Raw genomic sequence first — 19,781 nt, forward strand, 5'->3', positions numbered from 1 at the left:
TCCAAAGTTAAAGTATAACTCCTGCACTTCAAAGTACAATTGTACAGGCTGATCATGTGGATGATAGAAGGACAAACACAAGTAGAGTACCTCAAGGTTATAAAAGTTTGTATGCCCTAGAGGGTTCATCTGTCCTGTGGTGCCTCTCTCTCTTTCATTCTCTCTCTTCCTCTCTCCTTCCAGATACTGACATGAGCTGAGTGGCTTTTCTTTGCTGGGACTTCCCTCATGATGTGCTACTTCATCTTAGGCCCAGAGCAATGGAGTTAGCCATCAATGGACTGAGAACTCTGAAACCTTAAGCCCCAAATAAACTTTTTCTCCTCTAAGTTGTTCTTAGGTATTTTGGTCACAGTGATGAAAAAGTTGACAAAGTAATCACATTTCTCAATATTGTACAACTAAACCTCAACAGAAACATGGGCGGTGACAAGCTATGTTCAAACCAGAAGACTCCCCTACTGAAAATATTATTTCAGTGATGCAGATACTTGAATCAAGTTTACCTTACTGTTTTTAAGAGTTATTGTTAATATTTTTTAACGGTAGTGTAAAACATTCTAATCTAATCTAATGTTATTGTGTTTTTTTATGTTCTTGGAAGCAGACAATACATAGGAACTGGGGCAGGAGTTGTGGCTTAGTTATAGTGCACTTCCCTGACAATTGTGAAGCCCTGGGTTCGATCTTCAGCACCACATAAAAATAAATAGAATAAAGTCATCATGTTCATATACAACTAAAAAATTAAGAAAATAAAATACCTAGGAATTTATCTCACCTTTAGATATTTATCATTATTATTTTACTAAGCAATGTGTTGTATTCAAGTTATCTGAAGAATCATTTTATTTTAGTTATTATGTTTTTCAATTTAGGAGTACTAAAAGGAAGTTACAGATGAAACTTTATTCAATTTCTCTCATCTCTGTATTCCTGTATAGCTTATCTTATAATTTGTTGAACTTTTCCAATCACCACCCCTTAAACCACTCCTTCAATAAGTTTAAGATTTTTATGATTATGGAGATATGCTTTAGAATTTCAATGAAATGGTTCCAAGAGTCCTGTTTAGAATCTAGGAGTATACATGTATAGCTACACATTTAAATTATCGTATTTCTTAGGATATTATTTCCATGTGGAACTTTTGTCCTGATATTTAGTTGATACTTTGGTAGAATGTGCTATATGTAACTGGATGTGAGTGGTGTTTCTTCTCACCTTTCTGTGTCCCACAGGGAGCACTTATACTACAATCAAAGGGGTTCAGCCAGCATTTCTCCAGTGTAGATCTGGTCAACCTTTTGATCAAATCACCTCACCTTTTAGAAAGCTCCTGGTAAAGACATGTTTTCTTGGGATTCTTTGAAAATTATTCTTATTTGAAATCATCAATACATACCAACTGCTAAATTATTATCTAACATAAGAGCAATCCCATATCATTCAATTTAATCTCTGTTGTGTGTTAGTCAACTTTGCATTGTTATTCTAATAAAATTCCTGAGATAATGACCTGATAAGGAAGTAAATATTATTTTGGCTCACGGTTTGGGACGTTTCACAGTCTGTTGGCACCATTGCTTTGGGCTGATTTTGAGGGGGTACATCACGGTAGGAGAGTATGACAGAGAAAGTGACTAGGAATTAAAAAAGAGACATAGAGAGAGGAAGAGAAGGGGCTTAGATCCCAATATTCCTTTCAAGGGCATATGCCAAATGACCTAACTTTCTTTCACTGGGCCTAACAATCTAAAAATTCTACCACCTCCCAGTGTTGCCTTGAGCCAGGGACAAATCCTTTGGGACACATTCAATATTCAAACTATAAACTCTTCTCCCCACAAAAGGAAGAAGATGTGTAGGAGACAAAGTTTCACTACTTGTGTTTTTAAAACCGTATATTGCTTTTCTTTTATTCATTGCATTTTATATGCATGAATTGTTCTTTTCTCACTGTATAATAATGAGCAACTTTTGAACATAAAATGTGTATTTTCTAATATAGAGAGGTTATATTTAAAACAATTTTTAGAGAAAAGATAAACAAGCTAAAATTTTTCTAAGTATTGACCATGCAGACTGTACATTGTCCAGAGCATTCTTCAAAGTATAATTATTTTCTGTAGGGAGACCATTGTGTTATTTCTTTGACTCGCATGGGGCATCAAGGTACTCTGCGTGATTCCAGTAAAATATAGCAGCATTAATTTATGTTCAATCTTTGTCTCACAGGTTTGTGGTCCAAAGCTATCTATGCAGTAGATGATATTACACAAAAAAGATAGAGTAATACAACCTCAGTTGGTGAACTAATTGCAAACATGTATTTTTTCTCATTCTGTTATATCCTTATGAAAATAGTACAAGCTCAATTTGAGAAAATTCAGAAAATTGTGGAAAAGTATATAAAATGAAATAAGATTGACTTTCTACTTTTTCATGTAATCTATTATATTTCTTCTTTCTCCTCAGTTTCCAGCTAAACTCATAGTGAGGCTGACTTAGGCAAACTATACCTTCTTGAATAAAATCTTTTGTAATAATGCTTTATGCAGATAAGGTTTAAAATAATTCAGCAAGAAAAGATAATCACATTATATCCAGTATTCATTTTATAGATAACTGCCAAAGACAGTATTCTGTACACCTTGATCATTTTTTACTTTATTATTATGAATCTTATTAAACCCATGACTATATTTATTTTTAAGATTCTTGATGAATTTTGACAAATGTCTCTTCTTTAATATATTCTGAAGTTATCAATGAATCTAACAGAGAAACAAGATATTTGGGGGAATAATTTCTTTTTATGAAATTTAGAAGAAAACTTCACAACTATTGATGCTAATTTAAATGTTTCTATGAATTAATAACAATGGCTGGTAATACTAATTATTGATACTGCATTATTCTTGATCTTATTCCTTATCTTCATTTTCTTCTTACTCTCTATGCAACACCCCCCCACACACACACACACACACAAACTGCCACTGCCACTTTCTCTTTAAGTGACCAACAAAATCCTTCAACAATGGAACTAGAAGCAGGTCTCATTGGACCATGCCTGGAGGGTCTCAAGTTCTACAATCTTCTGGTTGTTCTTTTATTCACTATGGTGAAAAAGCTTACTAAATACTAACTATTCCTCAATTTGAACCATTTCAATCATGAAAATTTTCTGTGATGTTGGATTACTTCAGGGTTGATTTACCCATTTTTCAACAACTTATATAATTTTTGTATTGCTTTTAGTGTTAAAGATTATTATAATAGACAACATGCTGAGTTCTTAAGGAAAAGTATGATGATTTTTTTTCAGTCATTCCAATGATTTAGATCCCATACTAGTGTTATGGGTATGAGGAGACAATCAGCTACTGAAGAAAGAGAAAAACTAGACAAATTCTTCATAATTACAGGTTATAGAACAGTAATTTATTTACAAACTGTCTACAAAAACTCATTACATTTCACCAACATAACTTTAACAAATATAGGTAACATTGTTTTCTGTTTGAGGAGAGAGCAAAATTCAGCATTTTTTCCTATTCCTGTTCTAAATTACCAAAACATAAAATTGAGACCTAGTATCTATTTCTAAAGTATGATTATGAGAGTGGGCCACCAGGTGAATTCATTTGAAGGATTAAGAGGAAATAATAATAAGCTAATGACACTAAATATTTTCTTCCATAGCTTAACTGTAGAAAGCAGATAGGAATCATTCTGTTTCTAATGCCAGAGACATTCTACTGCAAAGTGACTTAGCTGGAAGAAGGCAAACATCTTTCCAGATGCTCAGGAGAGAAATGATGCTGAGGCTGGATTTATACTAAAAGACAGCAGCAATATGGCCTCTCAGAACCAAAGGGAACTGTTAGACTTTTTACAGGATTGTAATTATTGAGTGTTTTTCCCAAGAAAGTTAAATGTACACAATTCTCCAAACTAAAGTTAAAGAAGTTTGAAAATTTGAGAAATCATATTGATATTATGAGGAATTCTATAATCTCAAGAGGAAAAAATGCTTAAAAATGAATAAATAATCTGAATTTCCATTTTTCACAAAAGAGAAATGGGCAACAAGTATATGCAAAGATCCTGTCCATCACTTATCCTGAAGAAAATGCAAATAAAAACAACCACAAGAAATAATCAAATATACATAACAAGGGCTATACTCAAAAAGACAAAAAAAAAAAAAGAAAAATGTTGGCAAGGGTGCAGAGTAAGAGGCACTCTTACAGACCACTACTATAATGTAAATTAGAACAACCACCCTGGAACAGAAGTTTCTTGAGAAACTAAAAATACATCTCACCTGGAGCTCAACTTTTCCACTAAGGAATAAAAAGAATTAAAGAAAAAGACATCAGTAGTATATCAAAATGATTCCTATACCCCCATGTTATTGCAGCTCTTCCAACATTAGCCAGGATAGGAAATCAAGTAACATATTCATTTTTTAGATAACAAAAGTGAAATATATATGCAGTGAATTATTATTCAGCCATAAAAATGGAATGGAATCCTATGCTTGTAGGAGTTAGAAAGGAACTGGTGAACATCATGTAAAATAATATAAACTAGACCATAAGAGAGAGTACTGTGTGTCTCCTTCATGTGTAAAATTAACAAAAGTTGATTTCATGGAAGTAGGTTTAGCATTATGCGAAGCAGAATCTAGGTAGGTTAGGAGGGTGTGGGAATAGAGATGTTGGACAATAGGTACTAAACCACAGTTAGTTAGCAGGAAGAAGTCCAATTGTTCTGTGCCAAGCCAGGTGACTGTAGGGTACAACTTTTCATGTATATCTAATAAAGATATAGAAAAGAGGAGGTTAGAAGTTGGTTATTATAGAAGTTATAAATAACTATTTAAATGAAGTAAATGAAAATGAACTGGATTTGACATTATATATTGTTGAGAGCCACAGCCGAAGGGGCCCCAGCAAACTTCCAGCTGCCAGCAAACTTCCAGCTGCCGGCTGATGATTGGCTCACAGCGGCCCCAGCAACATCTAGCTGATAGGCTCCTCTGCGGTGATGCTCATTGGGCTGTTTCCCTGCCCTTTCAGACCACGGAGCTGCTCATTGGGGGACTTTTTTGGCTCCACCCATGTGACCCAGCCAATCGGCCTCAAGAGCAGGAGGATTGTGGGAGGTGGGGAGAAGCTTGTGTTGGAGAGAGAGGCTTGTGGGAAGCCGGTGGGGGCAGTTGAGGCTCTGAGGGTTTTTCCTGAGAGGCTGTTTTGTTTGGCGTGTGTGATTCTAAAAATAAAGTTAGTTTCTTTTGACAAGTGGCTCCTGATTGTGCCCAGCCAGACTGTGGCAATATATATTATCCATGTATCAAGTTTTCTACTCTGCATAATGGTTACAATATATAAAAAGATTAATAATTTCAGAAATTTGAAGTTTTGAAATATTATCTAATATTTCTTCAAATTCGTTTACTTTTCCATGTGTTCTGTTTACATTTAGCTACACAGAATATATATTTTTAGCATCACATTGATTGAATAATAAGAAGTCATATAGTCACTGCATCAGCTTGATTTTCACTTTTAAAAGTCCTGATTTAGTAAAAGCACACATCACATTGTATAAATCAATTAATGTTTGAAAATTAGACTAAAAATAGGAGAAAATCTATTTTCACTATCAAGGGAATCTGTCTATACATATATCTAAGTGAAAAAAATGTTATATTCACAAAGGGACTTTGATGACTATATTCAATGCTTTGAGCAAATCAGTACTTGTCATTGTGTTAAAATCCAATCTAACAGCTGTTTCCTTGATCTTCATGTGAGAAATGTTATCAGGTTGATCCACAAACAATGGAATGCCAACCGTAGGGATCCCATGATAGATGGCCTCATAGATGCCAGTGGTTCCACCAGGAGTTATAAAAGCCCTGGTTTTTGGATGACCTATGATTAGAAGAAATTAAGGCACTCTACCAATTTTGAGTCATAAATAAGATCAGAAATGCACAACATGAGCCATTGGAGATGAATTATTTTCTAGATATCAGATTATTATAACCATGAAACTGCACTGAAATTATGAAGGCTACATGGAAGTATGTGAATTGAGACTTGAAAGTGGAAGCAAGGTTGCCATGTAAATAAAAAGAAAGAGAACACTCTGCGTAGTAGCAATATGATGTGTAGTTTAAAAGTGGAAGTATGAGAATGTGTACAATTAAAGAAATTGTGACACCTTTGAGTCAGTTATGCATTATCCAAGGCAGCAGAAAGTAGGGTAGTTGTGGTGCTGGAATCAGAGGTAGGACTGACTACACTTCATCATGAATTGAAGTACACTTCACAATTATAATCAAAGATTGTTTTTATAATGGAAAATTCAGAGAACATTGTGAGAAAGGAGAGGGATCTTTTTTTATGGCATTTCAAATAGCTCTGTTGTATGTCAAAGTATAGGTGTAAAATTGCAGAAATAGAAGAAAAAGAGACAATGCAGAAATTGATAAAAAAATTCACTGAGAGAGGTAATTACAACTGAAATATAGATAATTTATTATGCCATGTATAATAAAATGTGAAGAGTTGATCAATCTCCATTTTCCCTGAAAAGAGAGTAAATATAAAGAACTTAGGTAATTAATGACTTTTTCATAAATATTTCTAATACAATTATGAATGACTCAACTATTATCTTTATGATTAAGTTTTTTTAAAATATATTTTCATGATTAATTTCCCAAATCTTACCAAGGAGGTCACCTTTGGGAATCCACTTATACAGTTGAATGTTGAGTCCTAATGTATCTGGTTTCTTACCATCAAATCTCCATAAAATCTGTTAAGGTAGAGCAGACCTCTTATTCATTGAGACAACTTCAAAATATAGCAGGTTAAAATATGGAAGAGATTATGAAATTTCATAGCCTAATGCTTCTGATACAACAGATAATGAAATGAAAAATAGAAAAAGATATGATAATATGAACAACTTAAATGGTGATTTAAATAGAGGACATTTTTATGTACATATTTTTATATTTAACAATGTTTGCTGCTATACGACCTCCAGGGTTCATAAATATTTGACAAACTAAATGGTTTTATCAATGTGATATACATTTATTTAAATATTGATGGTTATAATAATTCTATTGTAGGACAAAAATCATTAAAAATTTCTAATGGGCTCCCCCATTTATTAATCTATATTTATAGTGCTTATCAACTTTTAAATTTAATGTTACACTTTTTTCTTTTGTTTTTTTCTTATTTTTATTATTATTTTTAAAACATTTATTTTTTAATTTATATTTATATATAACAGTGGAATGCATTACAATTCTTATTACATATATAAAGTTCAATTTTTCATATCTCTTGTTGTATACATAGTATACTGACACCAATTGGTTTCTTCATACATGTACTTTGGATAATAATGATCAGCACATTGAACCATCATTAGGTACTCCATGCCCCCTTCCCTTCCCTCCCACCCCTCTGCCCTATCTAGAGTTCATCTATTCCTCCCATGTTCCCTCTCCCTATTCTACTATGAATCAGATTTCTTATCTAAAAGAAAACATTTGGCATTTGGATTTTGGGGATTGGCTAACTTCACTTAGCCTTATCTTCTCTAACTCCATCCATTTACCTGCAAATGCCATGATTTTATTCTCTTTTATTGCTGAGTAATACTCCATTGGGCATATATCCCACATTTTTTTAACCATTTATCTATTGAAGGGCATCTAGCTTGGTTCCAAAATTTAGCTATTGTGAATTCTGTTGCTATAAACATTGATGTGGCTGTGTCCCTGTAGTATGCTGTTTTTAAGTCCTTTGGGTATAGACAGAGGAGAGGGATAGCTGAATCAAATGGTGGTTCCATTCCCAATTTTCCAAGAAATCTCCATACTGCTTTTCATATTGGCTGCACCAATTTGCAGTCCCACCAGCAGTGTATGAGTGTACCTTTTTCCCCACATCCTCGCCAACACTTATTGTTGTTTGTCTTCATAATAGCTGCTATTCTGACTGGAGTGAGATGAAATCTTATAGTGGTTTTGATTTGCATTTCTCTAATTGCTAGTGATGCTGAACATTTTTTCCTGTGTATGTCTATTGATAGTACATCATCTTCTGAGAAGTGTGCCTTCAGGTCCTTGGCCCATTTATTGATTGGGTTATTCAGATTTTGTTTTTTTTTTTTTTTTTGTTTGTTTGTTTTGTTTTTTTGTGTCTAGCTTTTTGAGTTCTTTATATACCCTAATGACTAGTGCTCTATCTGATGTGTGAGGGGTAAAGATTTGCCACCAAGATGTAGGCTCTCTATTCACCTCACAGATTGTTTATTTTGCTGAGAAGAAACCTTTTAGTTTGAGTCCATCCCATTTATTGATTCTTGATTTTAATTCTTGTGCCCAGGGAATCTTATTAAGGAAGTTGGGGCCTAATCCCACATGATGGAGATTGGGCCTCCTTCTTCTTCTATTAGACACAGGGTCTCTTGTTGTATTCCTAAGTCCTTGATCCATTTTGAGTTGAGTTTTGTGCATGGTGAGAGATATGGGTTTAATTTCATTTTGTTGCATATGAATTTTCAGTTTCCCCTGCACCATTTGTTGAAGAGGCTATCTTTTCTCCAATGCATGTTCTTGGCAACTTTGTCTAATATAAGATAATTGTAGTTTTGTGGGTTAGTCTCTGTGTCCTCTATTCTGTACCATTGGTCTACCAGTCTGTTTTGGTGCCAATACCATGATGTTTTTGTTACTATTGCTCTGTAGTATAGTTTAAGCTCTGCTATAGCAATGCCACTAGCTTCACTCTTTCTGCTAAGGACTGCTTTAGCTATTCTGGGTCTCTTATTTTTCCAGATGAATTTCAGATTGCTGTTTCTATTTCTATGAGGAACATCTTTGGAACTTTAATTGCAATTGCATTAAATCTGTATAGTGCTTTTGGAAGTATGGTCATTTTGATAATATTAATTCTGCCTATCCAATAGCAAGGTTGATCTTTCCATATTCTAGGGTCTTTTTTGATTTCTTTCTTTAGAGTTCTGTAATCTTCATTATATAGATCTTTCACCTCTTTCACTAAGTTGATTCCCAAGTATTTCATTTTTTTTTGAGGTTATTGAGAATGGGATAGTTTTTCTCATTTCCCTTTCTGAGGATTTGTCACTGATATACAAAAATGGGTTTGATTTATTGGTGTTGATTTTATATCCTGCCACTTTTCCAAATTCATTTACTATTTCTAGAAGTTTTCTTGTGGAAATTTTAGGGTCTTCCAGGTATAGAATCATATCATCAGCAAATAGTGCCAATTTGCGTTCTTCTTTTCCTATATGTATCCATTTAATTTCTTTCCTTTGTCTAATTTCTCTCACCAATGTTTCAAGAACTACATTAAATAGAAGTGGTGAAAGAGGGCACTCCTGTCTTGTTCCAGGTTTAGAGGGAATGCCTTTAATTTTTCTCCATTTAGAATGATGTTGGCCTGAGACTTAGCATAGAAAGCCTTTATGATGTTGAGACATGTTCCTGCTATCCCTAATTTTTCTAGTGTTTTGAACATAAAGGAGTATTGTATTTTGTGAAATGCTTTTTCTGCATCTATTGAGATGATAATATGGTTCTTATCTTTAAGTCTATTGATGTGATGAATTACATTTTTGATTTCCATATGGTGAACTAACCTTGCATCCCTGGGATGAAACCTACTTGATTACTTTTGTATTCAATTTGCCAGAATTTAATTGAGATATATTTTTGTATTCAATTTGCCAGAATTTAATTGAGAAATAATTCTTGTAGTACCCATGCAGATTGTCTGTATCTCACCTTGATGTTGGGCTTCCAGACCCTGCTGGTGTCCCTCAATGGGTGCTACTGCATCCTGGATCTGGGAACTGTATAAGTTGGAGTGTGTAGATCTGGGCCACTGAGGTTGACCTCTCATGGTAGTCTGCTGGTCAGAAGGGGCAGTCCTGAACCACAGCCTAGGCTCTGGCAAGGTCTGCCCTGCTGGGAAGGGGCTGGACCAGGCTTGCTATAAGCCTGGGCCCTGCAAAGGCAGCTGTGGGTGGATCTGAGCCTTTGTGCTTGACCTCCCACTAATCTGCTGGTTGGAAGGGATGTTCTTGCCCCCAAAGCCTAGGCTCTGGCAGTGTCTGCCCCCTGGGGGAGGGGTGAACTGTGCCTACTGAGATCCTGGATCCCCCTGGGCTGATGTGTGTGGTCTGGGCTGCATCTGGGTTCCTGTGGTAGTCTGCTGGTCAGAGGCTAGGCTTTGGTGAGTGTCTGCCCTGTATCAAAAGGGGTGGACCTAGGCTGCTGTGGGCCTGGTCCCCACAGAGGCTGGTGTATGTAGCTCCACTTTTTTTCCTTTTGAGTGGTGTGTGAGAAAATTTACTCAAACATATTTCCTGAGAATAAATTTTTGTGGTAGTGTTTGCTCTTGTGTGATCATGTTTCTCTAAGGCAGAGAGTCCATGGTAAGGGCAGCTTCCTGTTTCCTTCCTGTCTCCTGTCCAAGACATTTTTAATCTTGAGAAAGGAGCAGAGCAAGTCACTAGGGCAGGTTGATTTTTCTTTTTCTCTAAGTCTGGTTGGTTTGGTAGTTATCTTGGTTTTCCTACTCTGAATAGAACAAAGGACAGCTCCAGGAATAGGCCCTTTTTATCATTTAGGAGAAGAATGGAGGCCAAGATTATGTAGGAAGATGGCAATCTGTGATGCATTTTGACTTTTTAAGACCTACTTATTGTCATTGTGTTGGTGCTCATTCAAACTTAACTTCTTTGGTATCTACATCGTTCTCAGGGGTTCTGCATGGAAAAAAAGAGGACAAGGCAGGGCAGAATTTGGTATTTTGGTATATCTGTCATATTAATATAATATTATATTCACACTGAACCTATGAATATATTTGTGCTTTAGCATAATGTTAATGCTGACTTTTTAAAATCAGAAATTATCTCTGCACTGTTTTAACAGTTGCTATATATATTTGGTTTTAAAAATGAATACTGAGATAAATTTATATATACCACAAGTATGCATCTTTTGCAAGGAAAATCATTTATAAGACCCTTTACAGAGTTAAACAGACTCTTTCCACAGTTCTATAAAATTATCTAACCTTTTTAGGAATCTGGGCAAGAGTTAATGCAATCATTTTGGCCCTTTCTTTCATCAAGTTTCCAATCATTGACCCCATTGAAAAAAATCACAACACCATTCTCTCCTGAGCTCTGGACAAGGTCTTCCATTTCCTGTGAAGGAAAGAATTTGCTCTATCACAAATCTAACAACAAAGCAAAGATTTATTCAAATAAGGAGAGAAAAAATATTTTCAGGACATACTAAATTAGTGGCTTTTTAAAAAAAATTAAGTTCATATATACATAACATAAATATATAATTTTAACCTTTTTTGAGGTACATAGTTCAATAATGCTACACATACACATATCCTAATGCCAACATTTGTAGAACACTATTACTTTGTTAAACCAAGAAATTATATAAATTGGACACAATTATTGTTTTCTCACTCTGATCTTTTACTACCAATACTTCTACTTTCTGTTTCTCTAAATTTGTGTAGTATAGATACTTAATACATATGGAAGGTTTTTGTTGTTGTTATTTCTTAAATATATTGTTGTTGTTTTTAGTTGTAGATGGACACAATACCTTTATTTATTTACATATGGTGCTGAGGATTGAACCCAGTGAATCACATGTGATATGCAAGGAAAGAGCTCTACCACTGAGCCACAACTCTAGCCCCTTTACTGGGTTTTTTAAAAAAAATATCTTTATTCTACTTATTCATTTGTATGTGGTGCTGATGATCGAACACAGGGCCTCACTCTACCGCTGAGCTATAGCCTCAGCCTCCCTTTACTGGATTTTTTTTTACAGTGTAGTGTAAGTAAGTTTCATCTGGGTTGTGGCACAGTTTCACTATTTCCTATGTATTATAGGGTAAGTAATGTCCCAGGAATGTAAGTTATATAAGATATACATATATTACAAATAGCCTATCTGTGTATCCTCTTAAGACACTTACTTTGCTTCCAAGACTTCACTTTTGGCAATAGTGTTGCTGTGGTTATGTGTGTGCAAGTTCCTCTTCAAAACTTATAATCACCCAAATTGGCTTCCATAAGACCTTTCTCTTTCTTTTCATCACCACTCCCTCCCTCCTCTTATTGTTTTTAACACCTTCATAGTTCCCCTAGTGTCTTCACTCCCTTTCATGTGCTTCCTTTCAAGATCCACCTAGTTCTCTCACTCTGTGTCCTAAGCCACACATTTCAGTTCCTGCTTCAGCCTCACTGTTCCTCTAGTCACTTGTTCTTCTGACCCAACTGAGAGCTCTCAAGCAACTCAGGATCCCCGAAGGCAACTACTGGAGATTTAACAGAAAATAAATATTATTGGAAATAAAATAATTTAGTCTCACTTTAATAAAAATGGCAATTATCAAGAATACAAGCAACATTTAATGTTGGCAGAGATGTGGGGTAAGAGGTACATACTGGTGGAACTGCAAGTTGGTGCAACCATTATGGAAAGCAATATGGAGATTCCTCACAATAATTAGAATGCAATTGCCATTTAACCCAGCTATGCTTTTCCTTGGCATATACACAAAGAACTTAAAATCAGCATACTACTGTGATGAAGTCATATCAGTGCAGCTCAATTCACAATAGCCAAACTATGGAACTAATCTAGATGCCCTTCAATAGATGAATAGACAAAGAAAATATATAATATATATATATATATATATATATATATATATATATATATATATATATATACTGTAATGTTACTCAACACTAAAGAAAAATGAAATTATGGAATTTGCACATATATGGATGGAGCTAGAGAATATCATGATAAGTGAAATAAACCCATCTAAAAAACCAAAGGTGGATGTTTTCTATCATATGTGGATGCTAATTCACATTACAGGGTGGATTGTAGAGAAAAATAGAGTTTCTTTGGATTAGAAATAGAGAATTGAAGGGAAAGGAGGCAGTATGTGGGTAGGAAGAATAATAGAATGAATCAAATATTATTACCCTGTGTACATGTATGATTACGTGACAGGTGATAATAAGAAGCTACACTCCTTTTATATATGATGTGTCAAAATGCTTTTTAATAATTTTATTTTTCTTTAACTAATGAGAAAAACTTTAAAAATAGAAGAAAAAATTAAAATTACTATATTGTACACTCAGCTATGCTTAGAAGACATTATGAGCACCACAAGATATCTGTCTCCTCAGCCTATTCAGCCTCCATAAGAGAGACTCTCTATGTGAGGAGAAAAGAAAATGTTAAAATCCTTCTTCATAAACATTAGTTAAAAAAAACTTTGTATTGTGCAGGTAATTTCAAATTGTTGTATTTTTATCAAAAACAGTTGAATCATTGAGTTTTGTGTTAGAGTGTTACCTGATTTATGGCCAAAATTTTGGAATACAGTTCATAGGGTCTGTAAAGATATGTTATTCAGTTTGTTTATTTATGTAAGTATGTGATATGTTTATATGATATTTCCTAAGTACAAGATAGTATTCATTATTAAATTTATAAAATCCCTGTACAGATTTCTATTCACATTGACTTAGAGTTAAATCAACATGTGTAGAAACTATATCTAACCAAATATTTAGAATACAGAGAAATAAAGAAACCCAAACAGGCTTCATGTGCACATGACTTGAATAAATCTTTGGTAAAAAAAGATTACATTGACATTGGTTTAATGAAAAAAACTGTTTCTGAACAACCAGCATTAAGTATTTTATTAGCTTATATTTTCTTTCTGTATGTATTAAACAGTCACATAGGGTTAAGAAGGAAATACCTTGAGATGATACCTGATTTTGCTGGTGTCATTGTATCTTCCCAAAAAGAGTGTTTGAAAACATTTGTCTTGATAACTTGATATATACTATTATGTGGTATATATTAATTACATACTAGCCCATTTCAAACTAAAATTAACCACTGAAACACTAATTAAAGAATGGAACCATGCATTTTTGTAATTTTGACATGGGGCTCTAACATATGTATTTGGTTTTGTTAATAAACACAAGATATACTTTGGTGACAAAATAGTCATGAATTCTAGGATTCCCTCCTATCTGCATTGAAAAACAATGTATTTCTTATCAGGTCCAGGAACCTTAAATTATCCTAGGGACTACAGGTAAAGAGGAATTTATCAAAATCTGAGTATTAAAGGTAAATTCTGATGCCTGATTTGACTTCCCAGCCTTAAGTGGAGATTAGAATTGTTATTTGATACTCCTAGCAAAAAGATTCAGAAGGCAATTTCACAAAGCACTATGCAGTCAATTCCCATTCCATTTGTACTGATGTAAACAATTCTATAAATCCAAAACAGTTGAGACATATTTTGTCAAGAATAACCTTACTCACTTACTTTCTTAATAAGATTAAGAGATTGTAGGTAGATTTTGTTATAATAGAATGTTATAGCACATCTTTTTGTATTACTCTAACCTGTAAATTGGATTGGTTCATGTGTCCATCCTCGATGAATTTTTAATTCTGGTTTCCTTCATTATGTGGCTACAACTCACCAAACAAAACTACCATATTAGCCCCCGTCCTCCTGACTTGGTCCATAGAGAATAATATCCTGAATTCCCAGATACTTATCTGACTCTCTAAAGTATCCCCCCCTTCTGAAGCTGAATGCTTCTATTTCTGTGGTTGTGACGTTGATGTCTATGCCATCACCAAGGACTCAAAATTGAATGACAAATGTCACGGCATAATCATTGCAGATCATGTGCCAAATATTCTGCAAATGAACCGTGGGCATGTCTGAGCCAACTTGAGCAGCTTCTTGCTTCTTGTTTTTCCTTGAAGAAGCCTCTGAAGAAATAAATTGCTTTGGTGTGTTTCACTAAAAATAAAACATTTGCGGGCTTTTCCCTTTGTTAGGATCAGACCCATCAAGTCTCTTTCACTTGTCAATGCCCCACCTTTGAAAAATATTTTTCCTGCATCTTTTGTATTTATTTCTTGATATTACTTTTCTAGCTTTTTATGTCCAGCCAGCCCACACATCTGAGGGTTAGAAATTCCTTCCCAGGCCAAGGGAGACAAATTTTTGTTAAAAGTGATGTGTAAACTTTATGTAAAACTTTTTAGTTAAACTGTTCTGATGTTACTTAATATCATTTATTACTAAACTGGTACAAGATTCTGATTCACAGAATACTTTTGATGTACCACAATGCAGTGGTGATGATTGTGTGGTGAAGTATGGTGTGTTCATTGCTCCTTTATTTCTCTACACATATAAAGAAAAATTAGGATAAATTGAAGAAAATCCTTACATATCTTTTTCTTTGCTCTAAAATCACTTATTAGATTAATTTCATCAGAATATTGCAAATTGTACCTCTAAATCATTCTTTATTGTTAAGAGTCATGTTTATTCCCTAATTGTTTATATATTTAGCTACATGTTTGATGAACATATTTCTGTACATATTATGACATGAAATCATATTGTAAAATTGAGGTCCCTGTAGAATCTCCTGTGTATACCTGACTGTGACAGATTTCTTATATCACCTACTGGGTTTGGCAGGAAATTCACACAAGTGGGAGAATTCCACCAGGCCTTTCTCCAGTAGAGATTTGGTCACACTATTGAATAACTCACTTCAGTGTTTTGAAATTTCTGAAAAAAATGCTTCCTGAAATTGTCCTGGAATTATCCTAACAGGTGGTTTCTGATCCTTTGCCTTATATATTCTATACAAGAATAACTGTACCTTGTTCAATAAAGTCCCTAATTCAAAAATGAAATAGAGATCCAAAAGTTTTTTTGAAATCTTGTCAATTTCCACACTTTTCTTAATGTTTCTGTTTTCAAGTCACTTTTTTCTGTTTTCATCTGTGAAATGATATTCACATTCTCAAAAACCACATAGTATATTTCATTTTCTAACCACTGGTTAGGCTTTGCTTGAAAAAAAAATATCTTAAGCAACAACATGAAATAACTTCACATTTGTTGCAGGTCCCATATTGTCTTCAACATTGTTTAAAATTATAATTTTAACTTGATTATGTCTTCTTCGTGATGAATGCATTATTCCTGTGACTCACATGATACATCCAGATAGTTCGTGTGTTCAGATGACTTTTAGTAATGTAGCCAATTTTATTTGCTGTTTATTCTCATTGATGCTCTGCTTAAATACTTCTTCATCCCTATTATGAGAAATTTGCCTATTGTCTTTGATTTATTTATTTATTCATTCATTTTTTAAATTGTGTGCATACTTATATGATTAACTGAAATATCCTCAGATTACAGACTAACCACTGAGAAGACTGGTTCTTCTCATTCTACAACAACCTTTAAAATTCAATTTTAAAATTTTATCATAAAAATTGGAATAATATAATAAACAGAAATTTTCTTACCAATAAACTACTTGTTGTTTCAAATTTAAATTTATTTAACTTTTATGTGTTTTAAGGGCTAGAGATAGAATTCAGTGTTCCAGCATTTGCTTAGTAATTAAGAGGACCTGGGTTCCATACTTAGATAACAAATACATATAAATTTTCATGTTTTTGTTGTGTTTTGTTTTCTATTCTTACAACTAAGTGCATATATATATGGCACATATTTATAGATATTTAGGCACATATTATATATGCCTATTCATCCTCCAAGAAAATATCAATCTTATTTAATATATATCCCTCATTTTCCAAATATATTTGCATAATAGCTGAAAATGAAGTTGAGTATTCTTGGATAAAATGATTGTAATTGTATAACATGAAAAAAGTATATATTTTACATCATTCCTCCATGTTGTATATCTAAATGATTTCCAATTTTTTTATAAATAAATGCTATAAATATGATTACAGCATAACATTTTTGTCTGTATAATTTCCAAAGTCATGAAGCAAATAGAGCTAGGCATTTTTATTTTTGTGTAATACTTTGTAAATTTTTTGCTTTCCCATAACAGTTATACAGGTTTTGGAGATTTGTGTGATAATTCAACATATGTATATAAAGCTAAATTATCAAATCAAAGTAATTAGTACCTGTGCCATCTTAAGCATTTATCATTTTTTTTCTGCTGGGAACATTTCAAACCCTTTCTTCTAGCTATTTAAACCATACAAAAATTTAGAAAATGTGCATTTTTTCTGATTTTTGCTATATTTTCCAAATATATTATTCTTCCAAATATATAGAAATTTCTGAGAATCTAATGGTGTATGGTGAGAACGCACATTGGAGCTATAAATATTCATATAGGTCTGACAATCACTGATGTGGATTTGAATTTTATTTATGAAACTTCATTACCACAACAGCCTTTCTTAAATATTATGATTAGTCTGCTAATCATCCTCTTTCTTGTCCTCTTTTATCTGTTATCTTAATTTTTCTATTGACACTGTCATTATCCCTTTATCTAAATGGAGAAATATTTTACCCAAGTGTTTGGCAGTTCAGACTGTTTGTTTCACGGCTTGTGGAATGAGGGGTGACCATATTGGATTTTAAACTTTTAATAAGATCAGATTTTATGCTGCTACTAAAGATGTAGCCAAAAAGTCTCTTAAATGATCACATAATGAAGCAGTAAAAAATGCTTGCTTTCCAACTGTGTTATTAAGGTGTGATATTCATTAAAATACATTAATTTTTTGCTTCATTTTAAGATATATAATTCTATAAACTTATAGATCTGTTCATAATTATAAACTACAAATTCAAGTCTTACAAATTAACAAGTATTATTAAAAATCCACAATTTGCACTCCATGTTACCTGTGCAATATATATTTTTTCTAATATTGTTGTTCAGCAGTTATGCTATGGAGACCCATGATCTCTCAGGGAGTATTCTTGAGGCCCCCTATAGACTTGGGGTAGACAAGAAACACTTCTGGTCTTCCTTATCATAACATTTCCCACACAATTTCTCTTTCTTGTGCACAGTCTACATTTCAATGGGGAATGGAAGGTGTTTGTGGCAGAGACTGTGCTACTTTGTTTCTCCGCATATTCAGCACTTTCCTGTGGTACATGCTAGTCCCTTCTCAATATTCTTTCAGAGAATGACTGGTATTTATTTTATGTGTTGAATAATGAATTTCTACATTTAACTCACCCTATCCTTGAAAGGTCTTCTTCTGAAACAAAGATAAAATGTACATATTTGTGATAGTATAGATGTGAAAGATTTCAATATATAGGTCTCTTTGCTCCATTTTCTATAATTCTGTAAATGTGATTAAGCATTCTGAATGAGGAAGAGAGAATAACTCCTGGTGAAAATGAAAGGATGACAGAACCAACTAAATGGAAACAAGTTTACCTTAGGCAGAGATTTGGCAGGTCTGCAGTGGAGTCCTCCAACAATATCTACATTTGGTAGGGTTGAGTGAGAAAATTCCAAATCCCAGTAGGTGCAAATAAGCCATATATCTGCTTTAGCCATTGTCTCTGCCAATATAGTGGGTCATCCTGAACAGGAAATAGAAGACTAAATCTATAGAACATTGGGAAGTTTTTGTGCAGATAGGAATACGCCTCATGTTGGAAAGAACTTTCAATAATGAAGAAATATATGTTTAAAAGTGTGTTTAGTTTTGTGCCTCAGATGAAGCACTAATCTCCAGGATATATAAAGAACTCAAAAACCTGAAAACCAAAAAAACCCAAATAACCCAATCAATAAATGTGCTAAGGAACTAAACAGACACTTCACAGAAGAAGAAATACAATTGATCAACAGATATATGAAAAAATGTTCATCATCTTTAGCAACTAGAGATGCAAATCAAGACTACTGTAACATTTCATCTCACCCCAATCAGAATGATGATTATCAAGAATACAAGCAAAAATAAATGTTGTTGAGAATGTGGGGAAAAATGTACATCCATTTATTGCTGGTGAAACTACAAATTGGTGCAAACTTTATGAAAAGCAATATGAAGATTCCTCAGAAATTTTGGGATGGAACCACCATTTGACTCAGTTATCCCACTCCTTAGTTTATACCCAAAAGTCTTATAATCAGCATACTACAAGGATGCAGTCACATCAATGTTCATAGCCACTCAACTCACAATAGCTAAACTATGGAACCAACCTAGATTCCCTTCAGTAGATAAATGAATAAAGAAAATAATGTACATATATACATGGAATATTAATCAGTCTTAAAGAAGAATAAAATTATGGCATTTGCAAGTACATTGGTGGATGCTAAGGGAAATAAGTCAAACTCAAAAAAAACAAATGCCAAATGTTTTCTCTGATAAGCAAATGCTAATCCTCAATGATGGGAAGGGAAGAATGAAGGAACTTTGTACTTTGCAGAGAGGTCTGAGGGAGTGCAACGGCTATGCGGATGGGAAAGTTGATGGAATGAGGTAGTCATTATTACTCTGTGTACATGTATTATTATAGTATTGGTGTGACTCTGAATCATATTTGGCTAGAGGAAGAAACTGATCTCCATTAGTGTACAATACATCCAAATGCATTCTACTGTCATGTATAACTCATTAGAAAAATTTGTTTTTCAAAAGGTATTTGTAGTTTAATAAAGCTACTATGTGCGTGGAAAATATGCATACATAGTCTATATTTATTATATATATATATATATATATATATATATATATATATATATATATA

The 19,781-nt window shown here is 33.6% G+C and overlaps 1 pseudogene; it reads right to left on the minus strand.

Annotated features, from left to right (window-relative positions):
- Nucleotides 1–5,724: 5,724 nt before the first annotated feature.
- LOC107139276 overlaps nt 5,725–19,781 on the minus strand; it is a 25,766-nt pseudogene continuing 11,709 nt past the window's right edge.

The sequence above is a fragment of the Marmota marmota genome, unplaced genomic scaffold, assembly GCF_001458135.2.
Source record: "Marmota marmota marmota unplaced genomic scaffold, marMar, whole genome shotgun sequence".
Taxonomy (NCBI): Eukaryota; Metazoa; Chordata; class Mammalia; order Rodentia; family Sciuridae; genus Marmota; species Marmota marmota.